This window comes from Periplaneta americana, chromosome 7 (genome assembly GCF_040183065.1).
Source record: "Periplaneta americana isolate PAMFEO1 chromosome 7, P.americana_PAMFEO1_priV1, whole genome shotgun sequence".
In the NCBI taxonomy this organism is placed as follows: Eukaryota; Metazoa; Arthropoda; class Insecta; order Blattodea; family Blattidae; genus Periplaneta; species Periplaneta americana.
Genome location: NC_091123.1, coordinates 62,335,501 through 62,357,245, shown reverse-complemented (window position 1 = coordinate 62,357,245; position 21,745 = coordinate 62,335,501). Strand labels below are relative to the sequence as shown.

Here is a 21,745-nt window from a genome sequence, read left to right as displayed (position 1 = left end):
AATCACGGTCTTTATAAACTATTTTCTAACTATGACGTCACGGCGGAGCACTGAATTAACCCTCTTGCCTAGCACGGTTTATTACAACTTACTAATACCATCAAAATCATATACCAACCTTTGTTAAGAATTTTGAATATTTAACAATTTATGTAGACCTCCAGAAAATGTAAACTAATCGTCCTATTTTTTAAAAATACAGGGTGGTTCAAAAGTCCCGTTCCATATTGTTGAAAACGTATACCAAAAATATATAAAAAAAAAATTATAGATATGTTACTGGAGGAGGTCCATGGTTTGTCCACAAATGGATCTACAAGGCGCATTGACATCATCGCTATCCAGACAAGATCAACAAGAGGATTCATAATTGATTCTACTGTAAGGATGGAAACGTACGAAAACCAACCTACTGAGGTACATCAGGAAAAATGCGAAATATACGACCCCACTATACCCTATTACAGTATAAGGAAAAATATCATCTAACGTCAATCGAAGTTATTGGATTACTGAGTGGGGCTAGAGGGACCATCACAAAAAGATTCGCGCATTTTTGCAAACCGTTTGGTCTAGGACAAACTCTTGTCGCTGAAGTATCTCTGTCTGCAGTGAAGGGATCTATAAAAATCCTAAGAAACCATCTCTACGCGTAAATAGATTGATCTCTTTCCTATGGCGATCTGCTCACTTAAGTTGGGTCTTGCAACTAGTGGTAAATAGACGACTGTGATCACTTGATAGCAAATAGATACCGTACTAGGAAATTTTATGTTTCTTCTGGAATTAATGACCTTTTGTTTAGTCGTATTCAATTACTTATAATTTTGTTATTTCTTTTTCTTTTCCTTCTCCATTATTTTTTCCATTATAATTGTGTACCTACCATTTACTCAAAAAAACAACAATTTTTTGGTAAGCTTTGTCTTCTAGGCAGCCTTCACTTGGAGGAAGCTGAATAAAATTGAAAATAATAACATACCGATATACAGTAAATTTAAACTTGACTCACTTCCATTTCAAGACAAACTCCTCAAAGCTATACTTATACTCGTAGTTTTTACATAGTGGACAACACAATTATAAGCTATGAATGTCACAGTACTATAACATAAATTGGAAATCATTTCAGTTATTTGTTGAAATATAAATATTGGAATAAAATCTATACAACCACAAACATCTTCAAAAGATTAATTCATAATAAAATCAAATTAATATATATATATATATATATATATATATATATATATATATATATATATATATATAATGTTGAAATTCAAATATTCGAAAAACCACTTATACTACCACGGTCATCTCGAAAAGAAGGATCCACTAATAGTTATTTCTAACAAAATCGCTTATAGAATTATCATAACACAGGAATAAAAAAAATTGGAAACCGAAGGTCATCATGATAATATAATTAACAATCTGAATAATGATATAAATAACATGAAAGAAAATAATTTGAAACCAAACTCATAAATTAAGAAAATTAAGCTATAGATTGAATTTCATATCCTGGAATTTTCATGACATAGACTACCAAGGAGGGGCTAACAAGATCACTCCATATGAATAAAGCGAATTGCTTCTTCAAGTACACGAATTATTTATGTTATTCTTATTACAAAATGTTAGTAGACATATAACAGAGAAATACAAGGAATTTAAAACATAAACATGGACAAAAATGGAAAAAATACTAAAAAATCATCAGTGGGGTAATCTTATTACCCCCCCCCCCCCGGTAGCTGGAAAGTTAAGAAAGCAGTATCGTAATGCAGTTTCATTACGAGTTATGTGAAAAAGCTTAGGGCCTAAAATATTACAATATTTAAGAAATGTAAAGAATGTACATGTCAATGTTGAAGGTTAACGTATTGTTCTACATTATACTTTCAAAGCATCTTCAGATTTTATAGTTTCAATTGCTGGCGAGGCATCCATGTTTGTTTAGTGTACAAGTCATCAACCAAGCAAGCATTTTAGTTTACTAGCTACTACGGGCTTGATTGTTATGTACTATGTAGCTTTAGATAATGACTTCTGTCGTCACATCCGGCTTTTTAAAAAACTATCTAGTTCACTTCAGCTGAAAATGTAACTTTGAGACACGATCTGAATTAAGAAGGCAGTGTCCTAATGCAGATTCATTAAGAGTTATGTGGAAAAGATAAGGCCCTAACGTATTGCAATGTTTAAAAAATGTAAAGTAGATACCGGTAGGCCTACTAACAATGTCAATGTTGCAACTTAACGTGTTACTCTACATTATATTCCCAATGCATCTTTAGATTTTATAGTTCCAATTGCTGGCGAGGCATCCATAATTGTTTACTATACAAGTCATCAATAAAGCAAGCATTTTCGTTTATTACTCGTAGCTACTACGGACTTAATTGCTATGCACGAGGTAGCTTTGAATCATGACTTCTGACGTCACATCCGATTATTTAGGCAATTATCTAGTTCACTTAAGTTGTAAATGTAGCTTTGAGAGAGAGTTTAAGGTCGTGTCTCAAAGCTACATTTTTAGCTAAAGCCAACTACATACAGTAGTTGTCTAAAAAGCCGGATGTGACGACAGAAGTCATGATGCAAAGCTACAAAGTGCATAACAATCAAGTCCGTAGTATCTAGTAAACTAAGGCCTGTCTCAAACCTCAAGTCTATACTACATGCTAATAACTAGCAACTAGCTGACTTGTAAACTACACACTGTCTAGAGCATACATGGGCACAATTTTCGGTTACGTGAGGCACTCGATTTGAAATAGTTTGTTTACTAGGAGAGGAGACTGCAGAGTAGGATGGGAAATATAAACTGCTGTGAACTGCGTCACCTTATCGTAATCGCTAAGGCGGTCAGTGGCGAATTATTACGAAAGCGCTTGGTTAACGTGAGAGACTCGAAAACTTTTATTCAATTTGGTAAAGTAATTCGGCAGCTTTAATCATAAACCTCTTTACTGTTTCTCCATAGTTGAATTGATTTAAATCACAAGCTAGTTATTGCGTAACTAGCCAATAATATTCCATCACGTTGTCTACGTTTATTTTCTTGAATATTCCGGCGTTTCTCAAGATTACTTAATAGATTTGCACGTTCTCGACCTAAAATAATTTCAAAAAATCATATTTCGTTTTCTACGCACATTCGATTTTTTTTTATAAATTTCTTTTGGAAATAATACGTACAAACAACATTTAATTCCTCGTACCTTTTAATGCAGCTTGTTTAAGGTATAATGTCGTATTTAGTAGACTATGCAAATGTTATCATAAATTTTCTTCGGAATAGTACGAAAAATAACATTTAATTTGTCTTACCTTCTAATTCAGCATGTTCTTTATGACATAAGGAGTAATGTCGTTGTATATTATTTGTATTAATGTCCAATAGAATTTTCGAGCATAACATACATCGTATGTTCTCCCCTTCTAAACAGCAAAAAAACTCTTCCTCCCATTTCTCATGAAATAATCGTTTTCTAACGCGTACACACTGCTTTGATAATGTCATTATGCCACCACTGATATTGCTTATGAAACTGATATAAAACCTGCCCACGCCTAGGAGCTACGTGAGGGAGGAAAGGGGACTGTGAAGATGATGTCACTCAGAGCGATAAGGTCTGTGAAGGTCAGTGGGGCACAAATTCTCAAGTGAAGCACGATGCCCATCTGTGGTCTAGAGAGCTTTGAACATGTATGCTGGAATTATGGCCTTCTTCATAGACTATTTTTCTCAAAGCCATGAAATTACGGTATAGCACTAAATTAAGAAGGCGGTGTCCTAATGCAGTTTAATTACGAGTTATCAGCTGTTATTTTTTGTAAATTCGAATTCTTTGTTTATAAACAGTTTTCCAGTAAACAGTTCAAGAAACTTAATTCTCACGTTTATGAACTGAATGGTAATTTCCCGAGACACTAGAAAAGAAACATAGAAAGACGTAGAATTGTAAAAGATGTTCAAAAGATATCTATGAAAATTACGTTTGGCTATATCAACAATCGAAATAAATGTGGAAAAGGTAAGGGCCTGAAATATTACAATATTAAAAAAAAATGTAACGCAGATACCAACAATGTCAATGTTCCAAGTTAACGTGTTATTCTACATTGTATTCACATTTTATTTCCAAAGCATCATCAGATTTTATAACCCCCAATTGTTAATGAGGTATCCATGTTTGTTTAGTACACAAGTCAACAATCAAGCAAGCATTTTCGTTTACTAGCTACTACGGACCTGATTGCTATTCACTACGTAGCTTTGGATCGTAACTTCTGATGTCATATCCGGCTATTTAGTCAACAATCTAGTTCACTACAGCTGAAAATGTATCTTTGAGACACGGCCTTATTTGTAATCCCCATTTTGCGTATTCCTTGGTACATTTTTGTCACATTTTATATCTTATATTCTTCAGCCAGTGGTATGTAACCATCTGCGAATTATAATGTGTATGTTATGTTCTCTTTCAAAATTACTCCCATATTTTTAAAATTTGCAACATATTACATCGACCTCTATACTAATAAAAATTATATTTCGCAATATTCTGGAAATATAATAAATAAGGAAATGAAACAAATTAAATGCTTAAACTCGTAATAACGGTTTTATTTTAAACAATTATGTCACTGAATTTAATGTAGTCTACAGGTAAAATATTGAATCATTATACAAAGTGATTCACGAGGATTTATCGTCCCTTACGGAGCTTATTTCCGAAGACATTCTGAGCAAACAAGTCCTATAAACATTTGTCCTAATCTCAATATTTTCAAAGTTACACTAATTTGAAATTGTTCGTATAATACCATTATTCTTGAGTTTTAAGGGTAAAAGAATATTACAGATAAAGAATGAACTATTCAGGAGTATCATTTCTTTAATTAGCTAATATTCTGAAGCTAAAAAATTTGTTGTGAATTCCACAGTTGCTTCGTACAGAAATGTTTTTTTTTTTTTTTTTTCGATTTTTAACTACAAAATTACATTTTTCTTACGCATTTATCACATCAATTGTTACAAATCACGTCACTCTTGTAAATTCTTCAAGATTGTGCATTAGGTTGCATAATTAAACTGTAAAGAATCAAGTTCCTAAAGTCGTATGATTTATAACAATTTTTGTGATAAGTGCGTAAGAATGATGTTATTTTCAGTTGAAAATTTGAAAACAAAATCTGTACAATGCAACTAACAAATTTTTAGCTTCAGAACACTAGCCAATTAAAGAAATGATACTTCTGAATAGTTCAATCTTTATGTGTAATGTTCCTTGACCCTTAAAGCTTAAAAAAAAAAAAATAATAAAAATAAAAAACATGGTATTTTACAAACAACTTCAAGTTAGTGTAGGCCTAAGTCCGAAAATATTGGGATTAGGACAAATGCTTATATGACATTTTTTTGCTCATAAGTCTTCGGAAATAAGTTCCGTAAGTTATGGTAAATCCTCGTGAATCACTCTGTATAGGCACGAATCAAGTAGACTAACTTGTAAATAAAATTTGAATTTTACAAAAGAAAAAAATTGAGTGCATGAATCAGGTAGACTAACTTGTAGGCCTAAATGAAATTTGAATTTAGAAAAGAAAAAAAAAATTGAGTAATACAAGTATTAAAAAATAAAATTGAGTAATACAAGTATTAAGATTAATTGAAATATTGTTATTTAGGCTTCCTAATTAATAATCAGGTTTACATTTTTATTATTACTGGCCTTTAACATTGCACGTTAAATTTGTACAAGTAGGCCTACGTATTATATAACAATCTGACAAAAGCAACAATATTATGGAAATACACTGACCTATTTGTCGTAAAGGTAGTAATAAATTTTACTACAGATTCTATAAAATGAAGAAAAAAAGATGGTAATATATTTGAATTATTAAAACTTTTGCATAACGCTTCTAAATAATAAGAGATATTAATGGGTTATACCTAGTATTAGCGGTTAGATTCTGGTACTAATATAACAGATGTCAGGGACAGCTGGTGAAAAAGCTTTGATTCCTATAACACATAATGTCTGCTAGTGTGAATGTTGGATTAATAACAAAATCTGCGCCTCAAAATTGAATTAAAATTCTATACAAATAATCAGCAGAGCTGTCGTCAATATCAGTATCGTTCTGCTTTAAATTTAAATTAGCATTCCATTCACTTTAATTTCTGTTCAAAGTGTACACAGAAATTCTGCAATTAATCATAAAAACACGATAGAATCGTAATAGTTTCTTTGCATCTCCCACAATTCTCATGTTTAGTTCTGGGGGACTGTAGTCCAATCCATTTACACAAAAATTGCATTAACACGGTGTAAAATTCGATATGACAACCACGGGTTCGGATTCCAGCTGGAAATGTCTGTTGGTGTAATCACAGTCTAGTATATACAGTCACGAAGCTCAATACGTAGTAAATATGCATCCATAGATAGTTGCTCACCACTAGGATAGCTAATATCGCCTCAACACAGACAATGCGAAATAGCACCGGCACAGTCTATTGTTTCTAGCACCCTCACAACTCAAGCTTCGTGACTGCATATAGTAAACTGGGGTGTAATGTTCTGAATTTTCTGGAAACGCGGCATTGTGTGAACTGTGAACCCACAGCACAACAGTCCCACTTGGGTAGTTTTGTGTCAGATAAAAAAACTAATAATATCACTAGTTTAATGATAAATCCTTAACAGATTAATATAAAATAGCTAATCCACATTTACAAAGAACGTTTATTATAGAACGATGTTCATGAATTCAACTGTACATAATACAAACGCATTGTAATAAATACATCAACCAGACTGCAAAACTGAAGTCAACCAGTAAATAATGTTTTGTTCTTGAGCGCCCAATATTCTTGCTCACATAATTCAAGTGTCCCTTTCAGCAACGTTTGAAAGTCACTGAATTTTGTGAATTATATTTTTTTCCGAATTGTAAACAAAAGTAACACTTTTCTCCATAAGTGAGCTTAATTTTTAATATGGTAAAATAGTTCTAAACGTATACATCGTAACCACGTTTATAAAATGGTAAATCATGTACTCAGGTATCAATAATATAAGGTTCTACCATTTTAAAATACTACATACACTGTAGCAAATTTTATAACGCGTATTGCAAAGCACTACTTAAACTCATCTACAACTCTAATATACTCGGGTAACATACGATCCTGTAAATCCGATACACCATCATCATAATAAAAACATTATATTCTGTAATATCGAAATATGTAGGCCTTCTCTGCTCTTATATTTGACTGTAGTTTAAACTAATGGAGTTTCAGTTCCTCGTACTGGTAATGAAGAAAACCAAATTCAATTGTATTTCGTATTACTGGTACTAAAAAATATTACAAACATGATAGTTTAAAATCAGATTGTAATTATTGCAATTGTTGTAGTTTTAGAACAGTTTTATCAAATAAACTGCAGCTTGAAATCTACAATAGCAGGTTAATGTAATGTCCTGTGTTGTCTCAGGTTGAGGCTTGACGTTTTGTCGACCCCTGTAATAATCCATCGAATGTTGCATTAAAAATATAAAAAACTGGATAAGACTAAAATACTGCTAGTACTACAAAAAAAAACTACATAAAAGTTATTTATCCGTAGGCTACATATTTCTTCATAGAAATCGGGGTGTTAATAAATGTAATAATCTGTCTGTGTAACACAACTTATAAATAAGTCACTAACATTTAAACAACATTTTACTACTTTTTTTTTCGTCGTGTTTATATTTTTCTGAATAGAATTAAAATTCCTGGTATCCGCCAGAAAAACAATTTTTTTTTTCTCAAGGATAAAAATCGTAATTCCCAAAGTATGAAATCTTTAAAAGAACAAACGCAATTCATAATATAAACTACTGAAATTACTGTTCAGAAAACAAAATTTTACGTCCCAATTTCTGTTTAAGTTTGTTGAAATCATTTGTTCATACACTACGATCATTTATGAAATTCTAGACTTAAACTTCAATAAAATAACACAAAGACACACGACTTAAATGCTTCCTAATTCCATCAGGTTAGAAAATATGAAGCGCAGCATATATTTCTTTTCGTGTTTACCATTTATCTATACCACAATCTGTAAATGAACGTATCAAAGCTAGTAATTCTCGAACATCAACATGATTCTATGCGATAAAATTGATCTGCTCTTCAACAAGTGGTATTTTAACTCTGGTAACAGCAATTTTACCCTCAAATTATATCGATTTTGTTTTCAATGTTGCTACACTACTTACAAATTAAAGTGTCGTGAAAGTCGAACTAAATAATAACAGTTTCCGATATAGGCCTAGTTATAAAATTACAGAATCAATTCTAATTCAATTAATGTATTTTATAAGTCGAGTAGTATGGGAAATTATACAGTTGACGATCAAACAGATTAAGACGATTTATAAAACGAAACAGAGAAACGAAAAGTATGAAAAATACTGTTTGAGTTTTGGCCTATATTACTAATGTCTTCATTTCAACTGCCATGAAGTAAAACATTTATATGTCAACAGTGAGGAGGGGAAAAACTTGGCAGCGCTTCGTACGAATTTGAAACGAATGTTTCAGAAAAAAGAAGACAATACAAGAACTGTATAAAACAAAACACGACTGCATGTACGTGTCACCAACACAGGAAAGCTACACCACTCGTTTTAGCAGCGTTTAAACGTAGATTGCCAGATGTGATTTATACCAACAGACCAATCGTTATCCCATCATGATTTTATTTCTACAGTGTTCATTTCCCATGTCGTAGTTGTCATGAAAATGATAAATAATATAGCTACATTCAGGGGTCGTACAGTCACTAACACAATGCAAACGTCAAAATATAACTCACGTCCAATACTATAATTGTCCTTTTCAGCTAATTTCATGCACATCAACAGGGAATGCTTATTACTGTGACAATATAATTACCAGATGTATGACAGCTGCCTTATACCTATGTAAGGATAATAAATAATATGTAAAACCGTGTTTATCAGGCCTTGCCAACAGCAGAATTAGGGTAAAAGGCTGCCAAGTGGCTGTAGCAATGGCGTTCGAATATCGGATCTGGGATACCATCCCCTCCGGTAGACCCACGTGGAAAACCGGCTGCACTTACAATATGCTTGTTTTCATGTAGTTCACTTATTTTATAAATCATTTACGGGCACTTCCTTTAAAAACACTTTTCACCATCACAATAACACATCCAGGCAATATAACGACGTATTAAACCACACTTTTATAACATTTAGCAAAAAGAATGCATACAAAAATCACAGCAAAGATAGAAAACTTCTTCACTTGCAGCAGAGGAGGAGAAACTGACCTCTGTCAGTATCGAAATGAGATTTAAAAGACAGCGATATATTCAATCACTTCGAAGATTTTTAAAACACGACACTATGAAGTAACGTAACTGAAACACAACAAACTTCACAATAAAAACTGATAAAGATGATGGATGGCTGTCGAACATGGAATATTACAACCTAAAAGATACGGGGTTCGAACCCCCTGAATAATCCGGGGGGCGGCCCGCAAAGTGAGGAAGACAGCCAGTCAGTGGGAGACAGACGAAGAGCGAGGTGCGGCAAGGCATCGATCCCCCCGCCCTACACATTCCCTCACATCACAAATAGTCCTCTGCTATATTCCTCTCTGGGAGCCCAAACACACCTCTAAACTGCTTCCTCGCACAGAGAAATCCTGGCACTACAAGTACAACACGAAAAAAGTCACTGAACAATACATTAAAATGTGTATTTACCTGCCAAAACCACGACACGATCTGCTTCCCAACTTGCTTTCGTCACTCACTGCTTTACCAAAATGGCGCGCGCGCATGGGCATGGCTTTTAGAACTCACCCCCTTGGTTACGAAGCTCATGAATTTGATCTCTATTTACTAGGGATGATGGTAGTGGAGTGGAGGGGAGGGGAGGGATGTACTTGGGTACGAGAATGGAATGTGGCAGCTGATAACCCGACATTAGTAAAAAAACAATCTTCTTTTCATTGCCACAGTTGTTCATACGAAGGACTAACGAAAAAAATTTCTCCTCCTTGCAGAGGCAACAACGTGCATGGCTGCGACATCTATGAGCGAACGCCCGAAACTACTAAGCACTTACGCTACTCGTTAGAGCACGAATGGAATAACGCGCTCCATGTATTCAAACGCTGTTTATGTGATTTAAATTTCGAACATTATTATTTCTGCCTCTATAGGTAGGGTATTACGAATACGGGCATATTGCTAATCAACCAACTATTAAATAAAATTAATTTTAAAAGTAATGTAAGTACGTAAACTGTAAAATTATTCTTAAGTTGTTACGTTACACGAAACCAGACATAATACATTACTGCACTAAACAAGACATGGCTCAGTACTTGAACACAAGAGGGGCCGTACGCTACTCTCGCACTAAATCTTCCCTAGCAACTTGTGCTGTCACCTCCCGCCAAGCTGTGGCACGAGGCGGCGCGCACGTTGCCTAGACACCTGCCCCTACTGATATAGGCTACCCAACAGACTCGCGTGCACGATGGATTGCCGGTACCCAGGCGTTGATTTCCCTATTCAATATCTCCATGATTCATAGCCCCATAACGTGCAAGGAAGCAGCGAGAGAGTCTCTCGCCGTCAGTCGAGTAGTTAATAATTGATACTCCAGGAGTTTGTATGCGTATCACAATTTAATCGACAAGAGTTTCCCTTCATTTACTTACTCGTACATTTAACACTATGCCATCTCGCGCGGAAAACAAGAGATTGGGATTCAAACAACTAATTTATTAAAGGATAAAGCAAGTCTATTTACCCCTATATAGACCCTAATAACACCTTCCAATCCGATGGGTTACAATACACCGTGTCTCTCGGAGTTTCAAAGTTGATTAATTTCTCTTATTTGCGATATATAAAAACAAACCTTACATGACATTAAATAGGAACTCTCCAAATTTTCATACGGTACTTTATAAGTGTTCAATTGGAGCACCATTCGTCACACGGCACACATCAAGCCGACAGTCGAATTCGTTCCAACGTTGGTCAGCATGTCAGGAGTGATAGACTTAACAGCAGCAACATTCCTTCTTCTCAAATCTGGCAGTTCGACAGGTAGTGGTGGTACGTACACACGGTTCTTCACATATCCCCATAGAATGAAATCACATGGTGTGCGATCGGGAGAGCGTGGAGGCCATGAGAGAAAACCATGTTATTCGGACCGGCACGTCCTATCCATCGTTGGGAAACAACATCGTTAAACCAGTCCCGCACATTATGGAGAAAACGAGGAGGAGCACCGGCTTTTTGGCAAATGAAGTCTTGAGATTCGAACTCATTTAGCTGAGGGAAAAGATAATTTTGCAACATATCCAGGTATAAAATGCCTGAAACTGTTCCCCCCCCCCGCTGAAAACGAACGGCCCGTAGACTTTTCGTTAGGACATGGCAGAGGACAATAGGAAGGACTGTAGGACAATATCTTGAGATGCGTAACAAATGTAACGATATTAATTTAAAAACTTCATTCGAATTTCTTTCTACAACCGATTTTGTTAATATTATGTATTAGTTGTAGTGACATGAAAGAAATCGAAGTGTTATAAAAATTTTGTACTCAATAAAAATTCAGGCGCTACATAGGTATAATTTTTAGTCACCTTGGCTACCTGACGCCCGGAGTTTGTTTACCGCTGATTTTTACAATAAATAAAACGCATCTAGATACTTTAGATCTCATTAAAGTTTGAAATTAACAAATTAAGAAATATAAATTTCAGCACAAACTTAAAATAAAACGAGTGCGTGCTTTACGATCTCTACAAATTATAATCAATGACTGTAAACTTTTTAAGTGTTTTAAATGAAAAATTTCTCCTTTCTCATAAAATACATGTTTTTCTTCCCTAATGACATGCTCGCTACCAAATTATTTTATTGTAGCACTAATTTACAACCGCCTAGTTGTGTTTTGTTTTCGTATGTTCACTGAACAGTAAACCGGGACTAAGTAGACTTTGATGACGTCACGTTATACTCCATACATACCTACACTGTTGTAGGCTGCTAGGAGATCCTAGATAACCAAACCAATATGAGCATGCTGCTTGATGTCTAGCCTAACACCGTTCACTTTTCAGTATAAAATCAAGCTAAAAAGAACGGCATAAAATATTTATTCCCATAACCCGAAAAATACATGTTAACTGGTTAGATTTTCTTTTTGGCGAACTCCGCTTTCCTTGTATTTCCTTTTGCTCTTCCATAAATTCATTTATTTATTTCTTTACTTCATTGCTAGTAAGTTTGAAATGAACCCAAGTTAATACAATGTAAAATAAACTAACCCACTCCTGAATGAGCAACACTCGTGCTCAGGAGTGGATTCCAATACAGACAAAAATAAAATTAAAATTGAGAGTGAATACAGATTAAAAAGTATTTAAAATGTTTAAAACCAAACTATAAATCCAATACAATTTTTTTTCATTAATTTGGACAGGATTGGTGGTTAAAATTATATTAGAATAAAATATGTTTAATAATCTGGAACCTTGGCTCATGCTATGACAGAAAGCTGCATTTGTTTTACACTTAGGTTCAGATAAACGCAGAGATTTCATATTTTTAGTTCTATATTTATGTATATACCTTTCAAAGTTATTCAGATTTTTGTTAAAAGATTTTAATAAAATAAAATAATAAATTTGTTTAATGTCGAAAACTTTGAAATGTTTAAACAACAATTCAGTCGAGTAACCTTTCTGCTTTTTTAAACAAATTTTTAATACTTTTTCTGTAGTAAAATTAATTGATATAGGTTGGATTTATATGTTCCACCCCAAACCTATAACCATATATAAATATAGATTGAAATAATGCTAAATAAATTATACGTAAACAGTTAATTAACAAAATATTTCTTAGAAAAACAAAGTAATATAATGTTGTACGTAATTTATTACAAATATAATAAATATGATTATTCCATTTTAAATGATTATCAATAATTATACCTACTTAGCCTCATTAACTTCATTAATAACTGAAAAATTGCAATTTATATAGGAACAGTCAAAATTATGCATTTTAATTTTTCGTATAGATGAAATTGGTTTATTACCTTTATTATTTAAAGAAAATGGGATAACTACTGTTGTATCTTTATGAATTATAAGTGAATTTAAATCGAACCATTTTTTTATTAATTTTAAGCCGCAATTTGCATTATAATAAGCATCAGTCAAAGTTTTTTCACTAAAAAGTAAAACAGTATCATCAGCATAGAAATATAAATCACCTTCATATTTTTAAGGTCTATCATTAAAAGGTCATTAATGAAATGAAATGCATATAACTAGTTGCAAGGTTTAATGAGTCAAAATATTTACAATATCAACTAGCTTATCTCATGTTTATGAGAAATCACCAACGTTTGTAGAAACAGGTCATCTGCAACCAAACTTCAAAACGATGGCCTTGAGTTCCATTTTAGTTGGTTATACTAACATAATATCTAGACTTGTAACTACCAAAAGGAACGTTTCCGGACACAGCTTCCTACATGAAAGTTATTTATAACTGTCTCCTCTGTCATCTCTAAAAGTTTGTAACATAGTCACTTAAGTCGGCCTCGGTAACGTAGTTAGTATAGCGCTGGCTTTCTATACTCGAGGTTGCGAGTTCGATCCCTGCCCAGGTCGATGGCATTTAAATGTGTTTAAATGCGAAAGGCTCATGTCACTAGATTTACTGGCATGTGAAAGAACTCTGAGGGACAAAATTCCGGCACACCGGGGACGCTGATATAACCTCTGCAGTTGTGAGTGTCGTTAAATAAACCATAATTTAAAATTTAGTCACTGAATCACCCTGTATTTCAGTTTAGGTGTTCCGAAAAGTGTGCAAGTTTTGCGTTTAATCTAACTACACATCGTCTTGTTATATGAAACCTGTGTTTGTTTGCATCTTAACGCTAAGCATAGATTACAATCAGTTATATTGTACGATTGATGAGCAGGTAACTTCACATCCATGGTAGCAAATGTTTCATCTCTAATACAGTATTATGACTAGGCTCCGTATTCCAGCTACCTATAAACTGGAATGAGGTTGCCTGATTCGTAGTATATGTGACGTCACAGTGCAGGTACAGGTACGTTCGTATACAAAATAGTTACGCATCCTCTGCTCTCTTCCTCTAGAAAGTCAAAACCGGGACGCAGTCATAGTGAGTAGTCTTATCGATCACTGCTCTTACTAGTCGTATTATTTAAATAACTACATCTTTGTGGCTTATTGAAGGTTCATTGCAGAGGTACAATGCCTTAGGTAAAGCGCTCAAGCGTGTAATATTGCAGGGCAAAGTTGAGGATATTCGAACTAATTGTCACTGTCAAAGTAGGCAACATTACATATAAATTGTGTGAAATAAATGTAAGTGATAAAAACAGTACAATAAAAGATACTTCAATACCAAAAGGCGCAGAAAGTGTATTGAACATAATCCAAAAGAACCAGCACCATCAAAATCTGAAAATTATTAACTCGATGTTTAGCATGGATTTGTGTAGTCTACCATGATGTTCAGTGCCAACATCCCAATTAATAAATTTAAAAATCTACATTTTAAGGAATTTATAGAAAAGCACATAGAAAATTAGTGAAATTTTCAGTGATGAGCGACATATGCAATATTATAATGAAACTCGAAAAAATATCAGACAGTAGGAATATGTTGTACTAGCCTATATCATGCGCCAATAACGTCATGTGCTATTTAAAAAGTTTCTTGCAATATGAAATAATTTCAAGTGACATCCGCATTTATTCAAGTGTCCACATCTGTGGAGTAACGGTTAGCGCGTCTAGCCGCGAAACCAGGTAACCCGGGTTCGATTCCCGGTCGGGGAAAGTTACCTGTTTGAGGTTTTTTCCGGGGTTTTCCCTCAATCCAATATGAGCAAATGCTGGCTAACTTTCGGTGTTGGACCCCGGACTCATTTCACCGGCATTATCACCTTCATCTCATTCAGACGCTAAATAACCTAAGCTGTTGATAAAGCGTCGTAAAATAACTTACTAAAATAAAAAATAATTATAAAAAAATTTATTCAAGTTCCGTAACTTACGAATGCACGTTATTATTCACTGCAAAGATCACGACGAAAATAAACATCACGGCTCAAGCATGTGTTTACTAGTATAGCTTCAGAATGTCGGGAGTTGACTGTACTCCATGAACAAGCAGCGACGACCTGTTTGTTTATATCCTTATCCGTTCCATTACCTGTGTTCTGCGTACTATGTACCCAATGTGTCTTTAACTTCAGTCTTTAGGTAGCTGGAATACGAAGCCTAATTATGACTCAGAGATCGACTCTACTTCTAATAGAAGTGAGTAACAGGGAATTTTGTGTTGTAAACACGGAAAACACATATGACTTGACATTCTTGCTATTACAAGTTGAGATTGCCTCCAAAGATGAGATCTTTAACCTCCCGCTACTCTGTAGTCCTCGCGTTCTACAATATGGGTACCAGTAATTTTAAGTTTATGATAGTTAAAAATACGACACTGACATGAATAATGAATAATTGTATGCGCTCAAAGACATAATTCATCATCATCGTAATCATAATCATCATCACCACCCGCACCAACAGTAACACCACCAACTTTATCGCGAAATAAGAACAAAATTATCACTGTAGCAATGACACTTTAAAGCTGCGAAACTTGGGTGGCAATTAGAATGAATATAAAACAAATGAAACTTCGTCTCTGTTTTATTGAAATGTAGGCTTATCTTAAATTACGTCGAAAAGCATTTTAACAAAAATAACAAGCACAACAATATAAGCATGGTATCGGATTTTATATTAATTTGTAAACACTGCACTTAACACATTTTATACATTCCGACCAGATATATGGAATGCCAAACGTTCCGATGAAGAGTGGGTGCACACGAAAACGCATGTTTGTGTGCCTCTTTTACTGATACGTGAACTGAACTTTCTACCCATTAACGAGTTACAAAATGTGAGATATAAACGTTACACAGACCGAAAAAGAGACTTCTGCTCTCATCATTTCATGTTGACTATTAACATATACGAATACCATGCATGCAAAACTACACTTTTTTAAAATAAGTTTTGATATTTTGATGGTTGTTACCACTTTTAGAGCGTCTCTCTCTTGTAAGCTTGACACTTCAAGTCTAACAAGGGAACCTTACAAAATCATCAGCTCTCTACTCCCTTCAAAAGTAGTATCCGGTTACATGCTTTATATTCCCTCCGTTCCAAAATACGGTATAGGCCTAGTAACAAACAAAACAAGTGTGATTACTGCGCATGCGTGCACAAAATGTTTCGCGGTGTGGTATTATGTTCAGTAGTGAAGGGACTATCAGACAGTGCAGTTATGAATGTTTCTAATCTTTTGTAGTGCATCAAACTATAATATTTCATTATGAACAGAAATCAAATGGGCACCTGCTGTGGTGTTCCTGGTGCAGAAAATGAAACACCAACCCATTTAATTTTTAATAGAACATATAACAAGCACACATTCTCATGGGAGCAGATAAAAAAGGAATTATTTTATCAAAACAAGTGCTTGTACAAATTTTGGCCACTCGAGCGCAATTACGAGGCCGTCCAGAAAGTGATTTTCCCTAAGGCCGTTTACAGCAAAACAAGACAATTTCATGGAAAGATTTATTGGAACAGATAAAGCAATTGTTGCGCCATTTTTCAACATATTCCCCATCAGAAATGAGACATTTGTCATACTGGTTCGGATCCCAGGCAGCACAAGGATACAAAAATTGAACCCATGGTATGACAAATGTTTTAATTCCAATGGGGGATATGTTGAAAAATAGCGCAACAATTGGTTTATCTGTTCCAATAAATCTTTCCATGAAATTGTGTATTTTTCTGTAAACGGTCCCAGAGAAAATCACTTTCCGGACGGCTTTGTAATTGCTGTGAAGTGGTTAAAATTTGTATAAGCATTTTTTTGACATTATTAACATGGTGCAAGAAAAAAATTTAACTTTTTTATCTGCCCCCATGAGAATGTTTGCATGTAAGGTAGAGCATTCCTATAAAAACGGGTGCAATTTATTGCGGTTTTAAAACAATGTTTATTTTTTCTTTCATTAATTTGACATCATACAAATGACATGTACTTTATTTATTAATCTTTTTTATGTTAATTTATCCAACAAATAAGTATCTACAAGAGGTAATAAAGTTAGATTATATTGAGAACTTCAAGAAATGTATACCATATTTTGGAACGGAATAAATGACATCTTCCTAGATCATATTTGGAACAGAGGGAGTAATCAGATCCTCATCGGAGGAATATTATCGATTTCATGTTGTCGCTTTTTGTCTTGTCGCTGATGATTTGCAATTGTTTCCATTAAAAGTTTAGTAACACCGTAACCTCATTATGAATAAAATCAAAAGTAACCAACCAATCAACTTCAATTTCGTCAGCATCAAACATACTCAATAAATTTACTTTTAAGGAATACCACTTCCAAAATAGTACATTTAATTAATTAATTTATTTATTTTGCTAATAATTGTAACATAAATTATAAAATATACAGAGAAACTTTAGCTCGCCCCTGAAAGAGTAGAACTCGTGCTCAGTAGAACTCGTGCTCATATAAATTTTCATATTTAAAAATTCCATTGTGTTTCGATAAATTAAAACCTCTTGCGATATTATGTTAAAAATAATAACAATGAAGCCAATCTAATCTCATAACCAAGAACAGTGTTAAAAGTCCACACCACGGAATTAGGTCTTTAAATACGAAGACTACTGACAACAGTAATCAACATTCTATCAAACTGGATTTATGAGGTGACTTTTTTTACTGATTGCAGTGTGTCAGGCATATCAAAGTGAGCCATAGATGGCATTTGCTATAGCCGTGGTTCGACACTTCTACAGAGGCCACATGATTAACAGCTCATTGAGAATCCGATTGCTCGAAAGTTAGTTGCTAGTCTCTTGTCAAAAGTAATCTCACTAGTGGGTCTAATTTGTCTAGAGAAAATCAAAATTCGAGTGAGATTTAATTAACTATTACACGATTAGAAGAAAGCACATAAAGATTAGAAGAAAGTATATAAAGATTAGAAGAAATAAAGTACTCTAATACAATAAAATATTAACTGACTTAATGAAATTATATTTCACTAATGTTAGCTTCACCAAAACGTTTGAACTGAGCCGCCATTTTCAGTTGACTGTCTATGCTGTAAACAAATGACGATCGCAAAGCATGTTTTATAGTACCGTAAAGAATTTGCAGTTTGTAATGTTGGCAAACAAAGAAACAAATTCTAGGGTAGTGACAGAAACAAACAAATGCTAAGGAGGCGATAAAATTAAACAAATGCTAGGGAAGCGATAAAATTGAGCAGATAAGCAGCCATGATTGGTTGAAAGACGTCCTTTCGTACCGTTTTATTGGTCAAAAGTAATATGACGCAGTAAACGTGTAATAGTCACAGTAAACATGCTGAAAGCATGGATTGTAGTCTGTTTCGGAAAAATATAGAGTTCTTTTGTTTTTGTTTTACTATTGATTGAATGTACTTTTCTAAAAGTGCATTGTTATTGTAATATTATAATGCATTTTTCTAGTAGAAGCAAAAATTACAATCTTCATAATTTGTGAATATTGAAAAGTTTTCTTTTTCAAGTACAATTACGGGTTGTACAATAGTTACGACCGAAGTAGATATTTTCTTGTGCAATATTTGAAGTGGGAAATATGTAATTTCAGTGATTTTAAAAATCGAATGTTTATAAACCTGTTTCCCATAATTACTTACAAATGGCTTTTAAGGAACCCGCAGGTTCATTGCCGCCCTCATATAAGCCTGCCATCGGTACCTATCCTGTGCAAGATTAATCCAGTCTCTATCATCCTATCCCACCTCCCTTAAATCCATTTTAATATTATCCTCCCATCTACATTTCGGCCTCCCCAAAGCTCTTTTTCCCTCCGGTCTCTCAACTAACACTCTATATGCATTTCTGGATTCGCCCATACGTGCTACATGCCCTGCCCATCTCCAACGTCTGGATTTAATGTTCCTAATTATGTCAGGTGAAGAATACAATGCGTGCAGTTCTGCGTTGTGTAACTTTCTCCATTCTCCTGTAACTTCATCTCTCTTAGCCCCAAATATTTTCCTAAGAACCTTATTCTGAAACATCCTTAATCTCTGTTCCTCTCTCAGAGTGAGAGTCCAAGTTTCACAACCATACAGAACAACCGGTAATGTAACTGTTTTATGTATTCTAACTTTAAGATTTTTTGCCAGGACACTAGATGACAAAAGCTTCTCAATCGAATAATAACAGGCATTTCCCATATTTATTCTGCGTTTAATTTCCTCCCAAGTGTCATTTATATTTGTTACTGTTGCTCCAAGATATTTGAATATTTCCACCTCTTCGAAAGATAAATCTCCAATTTTTATATTTCCATTTCGTACAATATGCTGGTCACGAGACATAATCATATACTTTGTCTTTTCGGGATTTATTTCAAAACCTATCGCTTTACTTGCTTCAAGTAAAATTCCCGTGTTTTCCCTAATCGTTTGTGGATTTTCTCCTAACATATTCACGTCATCCACATAGACAAGAAGCTGATGTAACCCGTTCAATTTCAAACCCTGTCTGGTTTTCCATACTTCAAAATATTAAAAATATTAATAGTTTTAAATTCATTATTCATTACGTGAGGAAGGAAAATAATATAATATGTAATTAGGTAATTATATATTTTACAAAAAGCATGTTTAATGTTATAGTTTTAGAGTAAACCACTTGTATGAATCTATTTCAATACAAACTATTGTACACAGAGTTCTGGAGTTTACGTATAGTATCATAAATAAATTTAATATTTAAAGTAAGAATGTTGTAACATTTGTAAGTATGCCAAGGTTGTAGTTCGTAGCAGATTATTTTTCATAGGAGTCAGCTGCTACACTTGCCACGCGAGCCACAACCCTCTCGTAGTGGCCAATGACTTTGACAAGACTGCTGTACGTGGTTAAAATAATCCTGTACTGTACTGGTAACTTGTGCCATTTCGTAAAAAAAATTAGGGTAAGAAGAAAAATAGTAAAGGTGACGATGAAAACAATTTAGCAACAACTATACTACAGTTACTGCATGCGATGATACCTGCGGCTACTCACCTTATAATTTCGATATGATGCACATTCTGACCTACGACTGGCTGCACAGGAGTGACAAGAACCTGTAAAATAGAAAACACATTGAGTATCAAGAGACGGGAAAACGTTCGACAGACAAATGCACTCTATTACTATCATATTCGTGTTTCAAAATCAGACATAATACATGGGCCTCTCTCCTGCCTGACAGGATAACTCGTAACGGAAAATGTCGTCACTTTAGACATAACTACAGATATCAGTCACTCCACATTACAAAGTGAATTCCATACGTACAAAATGAAGAACAAAGAGAACAAAGCAATGAGACGAGGTCCCAGTACAGAACAGTTCAGTATCTACGAATCTGAACAGGAAATATAGCCATATAATAGGACAGAGCCTATGAGTGTGTGTGTGTGTGTGTGTGTGTGTGTGTGTGTGTGTGTGTGTGTGTGTGACATTGTGAATGTGTAGTTAAATGTGTTTGACAGTGAATTGTGTGGATGGGTGAGTGAAAATGCGAGATTTGGTGAATGTTTTTGCGTGTATAAGTGACAGTGAATATGTGTATGATTTTATCAATCAATAATGTACGTGAGTGCACAAATATGGGTGTATAGTGAGTGTATGTAAATGTGAATATATAAATATAGCTTACATAAGTGACAGTGTAAATGTGTGGGTGAGTGAGCTTGTGTGACTGGTAAATGTGTGAGAGTGAGTGTATGTGTGAATGCACAAGTGTGCGTGAGTGTGAATTTGTGTGTGTACGTAAATGTACGAGTGTGGGTGAATATATACGAGTATGATTGAGTACGTATGTTATAAATCAATATACTAGACAGTAACCTTGTGTGACTGTGAGTGCTCGAGAGTGGACGAGTGTGTGAATGAATTGATACAGTGTGAATGAGGGGGTAAGTGAGCTTGCATGCCAGTAAATACTGTATGAGAGAGTAGCTGAATATGAGAATGCGTAAGTTTGAGTGAGTGTGAATTTGTTCGTACGTGACAATATGTGTAAATGTACAAAAATGGAACAATTTTTATGATTAAGTACGTATGTGAGAGTGTCATTGAATGGGTAAGCTTGTGTGAATATGAACGTATTAGAATGGGTGAGTGTGCGAATGCGTGTGTGTGTGTGTGTGTGTGTGTGTTTGTATGATCGTGTACCCAAAAGTACGAATGGATGAACATTTATGAATGAATAGGTACTTATCATGTAAAAGTGTCAGTAAGCTTGTGTGACTACGAATGAGTGACAGGGAACGAATGTGTAAATGCGTAACTGTATGTTTGTAAGGGTATGCGTGAATATAGGAGAGTTTATTAATATTTACAAATGAGCAAGTGTGTAATTCTAGGTTACATTGTGAATGTGGGGGAAAGAGAGTTTATGTAACTGTAAATGTGTGAGATTGGATGAATATGTGAATGCA

General features: G+C 34.3%; 1 protein-coding gene across 1 annotated transcript in view; it reads right to left on the bottom strand.

The window, feature by feature from the left end:
• Positions 1-21,745, bottom strand: part of LOC138702769 (nucleolar protein dao-5-like) — a 966,798-nt gene that overhangs the window by 593,366 nt on the left and 351,687 nt on the right. Inside the window, exon 3 of the mRNA XM_069830070.1 lies at positions 20,322-20,383. The gene's annotated coding sequence lies outside the window, so the exon portion shown is untranslated. The remainder of the gene's footprint in view (positions 1-20,321; positions 20,384-21,745) is intronic.